A 9,436-nucleotide genomic window follows, 5' to 3' on the forward strand; every position below is an offset into this window, starting at 1 on the left:
AAACAACTGCTCTTCTCTGAGAGGTGGGTGGTGGCAGCAGCTTGTCTGTGTCTTCTGTGGCGGAGGCCTTGGTGCTAGGACAAGTGACAGTGGGAATTCAGGCAAGAAAGTAAGTAGTACAGGAGGGACGCTGTGGTGAGACCAGAGTGCCCAATCCTCAGAAGGTCAAGTTTTGGATTGGAATTTGCTTCCTGGGTGACTCAACATGCACTTATTTCTCTGCCTCATCCCTTATCTCAGGAGCACAAGAAAGGTTTCCCTCAGGGAGCTGGAGAACATGGGCAGTCCTTGGCCCAGCATCATAGCTTCACACATAGTAATGGCTCTGACAATTCCTTCTGTTCACAATAGACTCAGTTGTAGGTGAATCATTGACTTGGAAAGCATTTGAAGAAGAGAAGAAAGCAGTCATATTTCTTGCAGAAAAGAGCCTGAATTTGTCAGCGTAAACACATTCCTTCAGATTGTAGAACAGAGTACTGCATAAGTGGTCAGTGGGAAGGCATGGACCTGGGGCTTCTGTGCTGTTTCTAGGCATTGAAGGGGCCAGCTATCCAAAGGTGTTCACACCTGGTGACTTCCCAGGCTTGTCCTCTCTGTGCCCACGTCCCTATTGACTCTCCAGTCTCTGGAGCTCAAAATCACATTTTTTCCTTCATCACACAGGAAAAAAATGACCTACTTATCTGCATTCAAGAGAATCATCCATATTTCATTCTTGCCCCTAACGATAGCTTCTTTACCATTTTCCTTCCATCCTATTTTCCCATGTCAGGCTTCACTGCTGCTGGAATCAGCCTGTAATTTCCATTCTGTAGCCTCTTCCCCTTTGGGTGATTACTACTCTCCCCATGTAATTACCAGCCTCCCTAAATAGAATTTTAATGACCGTAAGACATTTCATTGTGTGTCTGGGATTGTTGTATTTAATCATTTGCTATTTTTTGAACCTTCTGTGGTTTCCAGCTTGTCACTAGGGGCTGATCACTTATCAATGACTCATTTTCTGTGAAAACTTATTTCATATCTCTGATAACATCATGAGGAAGCAATCTGGGATGCAGAAATGCTGCAAAAAAGGTTAGGACCTGTCCTGGGCTCTTCTAAAGAATGTCAAACACTACAGTCTTGTAGATAAACATCAGGCCTCTTGGGAATGCTGTATGCATGTAGCTATGCTTGAAGAAACATGAACATGCACATGTTCAACATTCGTAGAAAAGCCTGTGCACACATGTAGCATCTTCTGTGAGTCATTCCTAATATTGGGAAGATCCAGCCTTTGTAACTAGGGAAACAACCCTTTAAAACCCCCAGATTGGCGTCAGAGGAGTCCCAGGAGACTTTACGTGGCTGTCACTAACTGATAGCTTCTGGTTTAGACACCAGACTAAAGCATAACCTTAGCTTTCCTCTGATATCAAAGCTGTGAGCTAAAAACTTCCTCTTCCTTCCCTGAAGAATGGCCTCAGGCCACTCCTTCTCCTTAGTCACAGCTCCATATCTCTTTTCTGGCTTTCCTGGTCCTCAAACACCTCTCAGGGGTGTAAGAGAACATGTGAGAATTAATGGTCAAAGGTCTTGCATTTTTATACAAGTTTTCATGTGTGAAAATTGGTCTGTATCGAGGAACGTGCACACTGTACATGGCACAGATAGGCAGCTTGGTGAACAGTGTTCCATGGAGCATCCTGGGTACCAAGTCCCAGACCAGCAAATCAAACAGAGGCCAGTGGGTTCAGAAGGCTTTCTGCTGTTCTTGATAGTGTAGCTCTCTGTATGCTGCTAAAGAGAGGGAAGATCCTGATGTTTGTGTTCATGTTTTTATTATGATACTCCAGAACAATGCAGTTTAGCTCGCACAGCTTGGGAGTTTCTCTAGATGAACTCAATGGTCTATGTCTTCTTGTCTTTGACTCCTTTAGCTCTAAAATATGTGCTTCATATTCATCCATTGTTCTGTAACATTTTCAATATATGTTATTATACTATTTTTAAAAGTGAAGCTTTATTAGAATACAGCCATGGCTCCTCCCTTCCTCTTCTCCTGAGAAGTAAGCTATTATTCCCATGTCTCTCTAGCTGAACTGGCTGAGTTGTTTGCTTTGAGGAGATTACTCAGAGACCAAATTGCATGTCCTCATCTGACCCCTCTCCATTGCCTTCAGTTTTGACTGGAGCTGCAGGAGCTATAGGAACAGCAGTGGTGGTGCAAATGTATCAGCCAAGAAGGCCTTGACCTTTTCAGCAAGTGGGAAGGTGTCCTCAGTCTCAACAGACAAAGCCAGGACCTGCTTGTACCCACTGAGGATAGGGTGTGTCGCGATAGTTGGGTAACCAACATGCAGACAAACACTGGTGGCATTTCAGACACCCTCCAGGAATCCAGAGTGCAGAGTCTGCTCTGTGATGTCATGCACTGCCAGGCTGTAGATGCTGTCACTGTCTAACACCTGCTGGATGATCAGCCCAAAGAAGAAGGGGTGACGCTCAGTGTGTGCCTCAGTGTGGCTTTACTGGCTCTTACTTTGTCTGTCTTTACCAGCTCACAGCACCCAGAAGTTCAGCGGTGCCCCTGGAGATTTTAGAGGAGATGCCTAAAGGCTAGGAAGAAAGAAGTCTTCTTCTTCCTCCCAGACCAGTCAGTGTTCTGGGCTGGCACAGTGACCTCACACGGGGTGATGGCACCAGCATGGGCAGCAGACTGCACTTTACTGTCCAGCAGCATATCCCTGAGGTCAGTGAGGTCCTCATTAGTGAACACAAAGCTCACATTTCCCCAGCTAGGAGGCAGCAGTTTCTCCAGAGCTGGGAAGTTTACAGATGCCCCTGGATAGCAATGCACATCCTCGGCTTCTTTCTCATCAGTACCATAGTCTTCCCTCTCAGGGACATGCCAATCTGCTGATCTGCTTGGAGCCCACATTGTCTGCTCCCACAATGAAGCATTTTGGATAGCTGTAACATGAACCTTAGAAGGTCTTATTAATAAAAACAAACCCGGAGCCAGGTATTGGGGTGAACGCTGAAAGATCAGAGAAACAGAACCAGTTACAGCTAACCTCGCCTTGCCAATTCCTCAGCTGATCTTGTTTACTCAAACTGAAAGCCTCTGTGTCCTCATCTGAATGGATCTCAGCTGCACTGCTGCTAGAATCTTAACCAGGCCCTAGTTCCTGGTCCTCACGCCTTATATACCTTTCTGCTTCCTGCCATCACTTCCTGGGATTAAAGGCATGTGTCACTATGCCTGGTTGTTTCCAGTGTGTCTTTGAACTCACAGAGATCCAGATGGATCTCTGCCTTCGGAATGCTAGGATTAAAGGTGTGTGTGCCACCATTTTCTGGCCTCTATATCTAGTGGCTGTTCTGTTCTCTGACCCCAGATAAGTTTATTAGGATGCACAATATTTTGGGGAACACAATACCACCACAGATAACCATCTAAAAGATCTTAAGGAAGTAGGTGGACTTTCAGGTTGCCCTGTTTTCCCCAGGCGTCATAGCAGTGTGTTAGGGATTGCCACCTAGGGATTAAAGATGATGTCACTCTAATGAAGATGCCTGACAAGAGATCTTTTTAATTTTCTCTATGGCAGTTTTCTCTGCCTAATGGTGGACCTGAGTAATTGCAGTAGTGCCTGTAGGACTCTTGAGCATATCTCTTCCCCTGTGCCTGTGAGTTCCACATCTGAGGACTTAATCAAGATCAAGAAATTCAGGGAGGAAAGCCATCTGTGATGACCACAGAATTTCTTTCCTTGCCATTATCTCCTGGAAAGTGCAGTATGAGGTACTCTCACAGCATTTGCAATGCATTAGATATCATAAATAATGCAGAGATGACTCAGTCTATAGGTAGAAATACACAGTTACATGCAAACACTATAGCATTAGATGTAAAGGACTTGCATCCTCCAATCTGGGCATCTGCTGGGGATCCTGGAGTGACAGATGTCCCCAGGTGACAGGTGTCCAGGCTCATGGCTTTTGTGTCAGAGTTTGTTGACCCATGCATTGGCCAGTTGATGGGCAGTTGAGCTGCTTTCTAGTTTGAAGGTGCCCCTAATAATTCCTCTAGTACCTGTCAATACCTTTCTCTGATACAGTTGCTCAAGATTTTCCTGTGGTATACTCAAGATAGAGATTCACAAGTCCAAAGTAATCGAGCCTGCTTACATTCTCCATGTCTATGGGTTCTTGATGCTCCACATCGTCCTAGCACCCACATGTGGCCAGACATCAATAGTTTTGTGAAGTGCTAACTGAGAAATAGAATCTTGCTTTCATTTACTCTCTACTAAGTAATGATGGTGAACATTGAACATTTTGTGCATTTGTGGGTTGGTTTTTTTTTGGGGGGGGGGCAGAGGACTCTTGCTGTTTCTTCTCCTGTGAGTTTCTTGTTATGTTTTCAGAGTCTTATTTTGTTATTTATCCTGTGAACGTTTACCAGAATTCAAGTGGAGTCATGTATGTAAAACTCTAATAAGAAAATACCCAAAGAAACAAACTCGGGAAGCTGTGATCTCACCTAGATACACCTGGCGGTAAGAACAATGACTGGGAACAAGGCCAGAGACCTGCAGAGACCACTACAGCCTGGCAGAGAAAATGCTTCTGCAAGGTCAGATGTCCCAGCAGCTGCCTGTCTGGGGGGACTGGCATCACCTGTAAGTGACCCATGCAACTGAGGGTGACTGCTTTATATGACCCTTTACAAGTCCCCTTTGCAAACCATTGTCTTCCATTGCTCTGTGGATATGTCCTCCTAAATTTCCCGTGTGTGCCTTCTAGGTCAGTTCAGTCCTTGGAGACTATTCATTTGTTATTTAGGTTGGCAGCCTTTCCATGCCTGAGTTATAGGACTCCTTTACAGTGTCCTGTTCAGCAATGTCCCATGGGACCTTCCCTGACCTGTGACTACTCACAACATTTTGTCATTGATCATTTTCACCTAGCAGTTTTCGATTTTAATCAAATCAACTCCTTCCCCTGTAGTTTGTGTCTTTTAAATTTTTTAAATTAAAAATAGATTTTTTTCATGCACTATGTTCTGTCTGACTACAGTTCTCCCTCCTCCAATTCCTCCCACTTCTTTCATTCTTAAAAAAAACTTTTCCATTTAAGAAAATAAAATGCTTCATGAATTTGCATGCTGTTCTTACACAGGGTCCACACTCATCTTCCCTGTATCATTCCGTTTTAGTGTATGTGCTGCTGAAGCAAACACCTTTTTTCCTCTGCATCTTATTCAAAAAGCGTTTTCTTATCTGGACATTAAAAAGGATTTTCCTCTAATGTCTTCAAATCATTCTCTGCTGGATTCTGGTGACAGCATATTCATTCCTTGGGCAGTTTTGTGAGGCAAAGCTTTATGCTCTCTGCCGAGGTCAGGAACTGAGTCAGTGAGTTCCTCAAGGTTCATAGCTGAGAATGACATTATGGAGAGAGATCCATGTCCACAGTAGAGAGAGACTCATGTCCATAGTAGAGAGAGACTCATGTCCACAGTAGAGAGAGAGACTCATGTCCACAGTAGAGTGAGATCCATGTTCACAGTAGAGAGAGATCCATGTCCACAGTAGAGTGAGATCCATGTCCACAGTAGAGAGAGATCCACGTCCACAGTAGAGAGAGATCCATGTCCACAGTAGAGAGAGATCCATGTCCACAGTAGAGAGAGATCCATGTCCACAGTAGAGAGAGATCCATGTCCACAGTAGAGAGAGAGACTCATGTCCACAGTAGAGTGAGATCCATGTCCACAGTAGAGAGAGATCCATGTCCACAGTAGAGTGAGATCCATGTCCACAGTAGAGAGAGATCCATGTCCACAGTAGAGAGAGATCCATGTCTGTAGTAGAGAGAGATCCATGTCCACAGTAGAGAGACCCATGTCCACAGCAGAGACTTGTGTCCACAGTAGAGATCTATGTCCACAGCAGAGAGAGATCCATGTTCATGGTAGAGAGAGATCCATGTCCACAGTAGAGACAGATCCATGCCCACAGTAGAAATCTATGTCTATGGTAGAGATCCATGTCCACAGTAGAAGAGATCAATGTTCACAGTAGAGATCTATATTCACAGTAGAGACCTATGTCCACAGTAGCCCAGAACTTCTAGACAGATTGGACAGAAACTCTCAATTCACTCCCATTCTCCAATAGAGGGCAGTTCATCTCAGAGAAGGAAGTGGTTTCTGGTCACTTGTTAGGGTCAGAATATGACTTCCTACCTATGCCTTCATGGGGCATGTGGTTAATCTGGGTACCACCTGGGTTCTTGGCATCCCATTACAGGGTACTAACTATGCCAGCTTCCTGCCCATGTGGCTTTGGGTCCTGGCAGGTGAAGACTCCTCTAGGGCAGGCAGTATGCTCCCAGTTAGCTCATGGCAGAACTGCAAATGCAGCCCCTCAAAAAAGGCCTTTTTTGGTTCATTTTGCTTTTCTTAGAAGTTTGAGGTCTGCCTGTTAGCCTGGTATTCCTGGAATGAAAACTCCTGAAAGCAATTTACAGAGAAGATCCACTTTTGAGTTACCAACAGGACTTGGGTCCCTGAGAGCTGGGATCTAGGCTGGTTCTCCATAGCTCTGCCAGGATGTAGAAGTGACCACATTGGTGTTCATCTGACTTTGACAACTTATGACTTGCAATGAACATTACATACTCAAGTGGTCAGCCCCACTACTTGGTTATTTGTGCTCAAAAGCCCTAAATCCAACATTTCCTCTGGTAGGCTCATATCCAAGCCTTTCCCTCAAACTGTAATGTGCCCACTTGGATACTTCATGTCATAAAGAAAGCCACCATTTGACCTTCTAGGTCTCAGCTCACCAAATTCCCTCAAATTGTACTGGTACTATCAGGTGAAGATATTCTTAGGAGACATTTGTGTGTCCCCCGCCTCCCCAGAGCTACTGGACTACTAGAACTGAAGGAATTGGAATTTCATAGGCATCTCATGATGGGGAAGGAAAAAGCTGGGCCATGAGGTCTGGCAAATAGGTGGCTTGTCCCCCAGAAAGAGTCCATGCAGATCTCATACCTCATTGGAGCAACTTGCAGGAGAGGCAGGGGCTGACATGAAGATGAGTCAGTCATCAGTGGGACCATGCCTTGACTAGAACTGCTCAGCTATGCATACCCTTGAGCTATGCTTAGACCTAAACCTCATGCGAGGACATGGAAGACAAGTTGGGGCTCAGCGAACCTCTCTGTGATCACTTGCATAAATTTCCTTTCTCTACTTTTGACTATTTGATCTTTTTAACTGGTCTATTGTGGGAAGGCAGCTAAGTCTAACCTATTAGGGATGCCATGGCCTAGGCTCTCACTACAACAACCCCGGCAACAGTCATCCCAGGGAAAATGACATTTGGGGTGTCATCCACTCACAACAAGCTGATCCTATGTAGGGAGACAAGGTCGAATGGTTGGAACAGCAGCGGAGGGCATTTTATTGCAAAGACTACTCACCCCCGGTCACTATTAACTGCTTTTTGTCTTTATTTAGTGAACAAAAATGAATGTTTGGACTCCCCAATGCTGAACCTTGTTAAGTCCCTCTCCACTTGTATACCTTGGAGTTCTGAGTCACCCGGGTCGTGTTGGACAGTTTGGGCTATTGCATTATATATGACATGTCTTGTCAACTTGCAGGAAAATTTAGAATTTAGATTTCTGCTAGCTATCAGGGCATCTGAGTCTGACAAGGAAGGCTGAAGTGTGTTTGTCTTTGAGGCTTTTCTGAGCAGCTGGGTTCTGTTGAGCCATTTGGGACACAGAGAAACAAGGGTGTTCAGGAGACCGCAACTATGATTTATGTAGCCATGGAGAACAGTAAGTGTTCATTTTCTTGGCATCTCCTAGGGAGACTTCTAAGTGATCAGTCTTTTATAAACTCATGGTGATTTATCCAAAAGTGCACTTTGCATTAATATAATTACTTTTTGTGTAATTTGTGTCTAAAGCAGCATTAGGACAAAGTTAATCTGTCCTTGCAGGGGCAAATTCTCCTTATAAGATCTGCAAGATGAGATAGCTCTTGAAAATCCTGTAATGAGTTTTTTTTTTAAGGAATATTATCAATATGCAGATGACAAACGTGGGATTAGTGTTGAGGCTGTTACACACGTGGGATGGTGGCTGTGTGTGCAGTCCAAGGTCTTTATGTTCTATTTCCTTTTCTTGATGGCAATTCAAAAGATGCAATCCCCATAAACCTCCAGGACCAGGGCACATTGGCTCTGTGTACAGTAGTAAAAAGGCAATGTTGTTATATCTTACCCAGAAGATGACAGCTAGTGTCTTTCACTTAAAGGATGATTAAATTGTTAAAATGCTCAGAGAACATCTAAACTGATTTTTGCAAGGTAGATTTAAAACATCTCTTTTTTTAATCTATTTATTTTTATTTCACGTACATTGGTGTTTTGCCATGGGTGTTGGGTCTCAGGAACTGGAGTTACAGACAGTTGTGAGCTGCCATGTGGGTGCTGGGAATTGAACCAGGGTCCTCTGGAAGAGCAGTCAGTGCTTTTAACTACTAAGCCATCTCTCCAGCCCCAAACCATCTCTTTTTATATAGGTATTTTTGTATGGTTTCTGGGCTCTGCTCCATAAAAATACACATATTTTGTCGATGTTAAGAAGGGCTAATTTTATTATTGGATAGTAAGGTTGTACTAAGATTAATTCTAATGATAAGATAGTGTATCACTAAGAGACAACACATTTTGTTATAAATAATGCTACAAGATCGGATAATTTAATATCTGAGTTGGTGTATGTGTACCTTGTACAGTTATCCAGATTGTATGTTTTATTAAGCTGTTTTTTTTTTTTGACTGATTTTTGCTACCCAGAAAACTGTGTCCTAGCAAAGTTAGGGTTCACTTCCATACCTACTTATGTTAAAGTCTTTCAAATGGCCACTTTATAATCAACTGTTTTAAGATGATTTTCCTGTAGGTATGTGTGTATGACTGTACATATATGGCCAGAAATTATGTCTGTTGTATATCTAAACTTTTTACATATGTAAAAGTTTTCAGAGTTAGGGATTGAAGAAATGGCTCAGATATTAAGACCACTGGCTGCTCTTCCAGAGGGCCCAGGTTCAATTCCCAGCACCTATATGGTGCCCCACAACCATCTGTAACTCCAGTTCCAGGGAATCAGATGCCCTCTTCAGGCCTCCTCAAGAACTGCATATATGTGGTATGAATGCATACAAGTAGGCAAAACATTAATAAGTTTTTTTAAGTTTAGAGTTATATGTATATTCCTAATACATGTAAAGTGACCAATAAGTACTCCTGTTTATACAGCATACATTATATCTGGATTTTGAATGTATAAAATGGCCAGTGAAATTATTTTGCCATTTCTAGTCATTGCTATTCAGATAAAAAAACAATAGCCCCCA

At 43.4% G+C, this 9,436-nt stretch overlaps 1 non-coding gene and 1 pseudogene across 1 annotated transcript; both read right to left on the reverse strand.

Annotated features, from left to right (window-relative positions):
• Positions 1 to 2,366: 2,366 nt before the first annotated feature.
• Positions 2,367 to 5,185, reverse strand: LOC131910535 (putative ribosomal protein uL10-like; annotated as a pseudogene).
• LOC131912114 (U6 spliceosomal RNA) lies at positions 5,128 to 5,233 on the reverse strand. Its single transcript, XR_009379526.1, has one exon. It is a non-coding gene; the product is annotated as a U6 spliceosomal RNA (small nuclear RNA).
• Between the last annotated feature and the right edge of the window lie 4,203 nt (positions 5,234 to 9,436).

The sequence above is a fragment of the Peromyscus eremicus genome, chromosome 5 (genome assembly GCF_949786415.1).
Source record: "Peromyscus eremicus chromosome 5, PerEre_H2_v1, whole genome shotgun sequence".
In the NCBI taxonomy this organism is placed as follows: Eukaryota; Metazoa; Chordata; class Mammalia; order Rodentia; family Cricetidae; genus Peromyscus; species Peromyscus eremicus.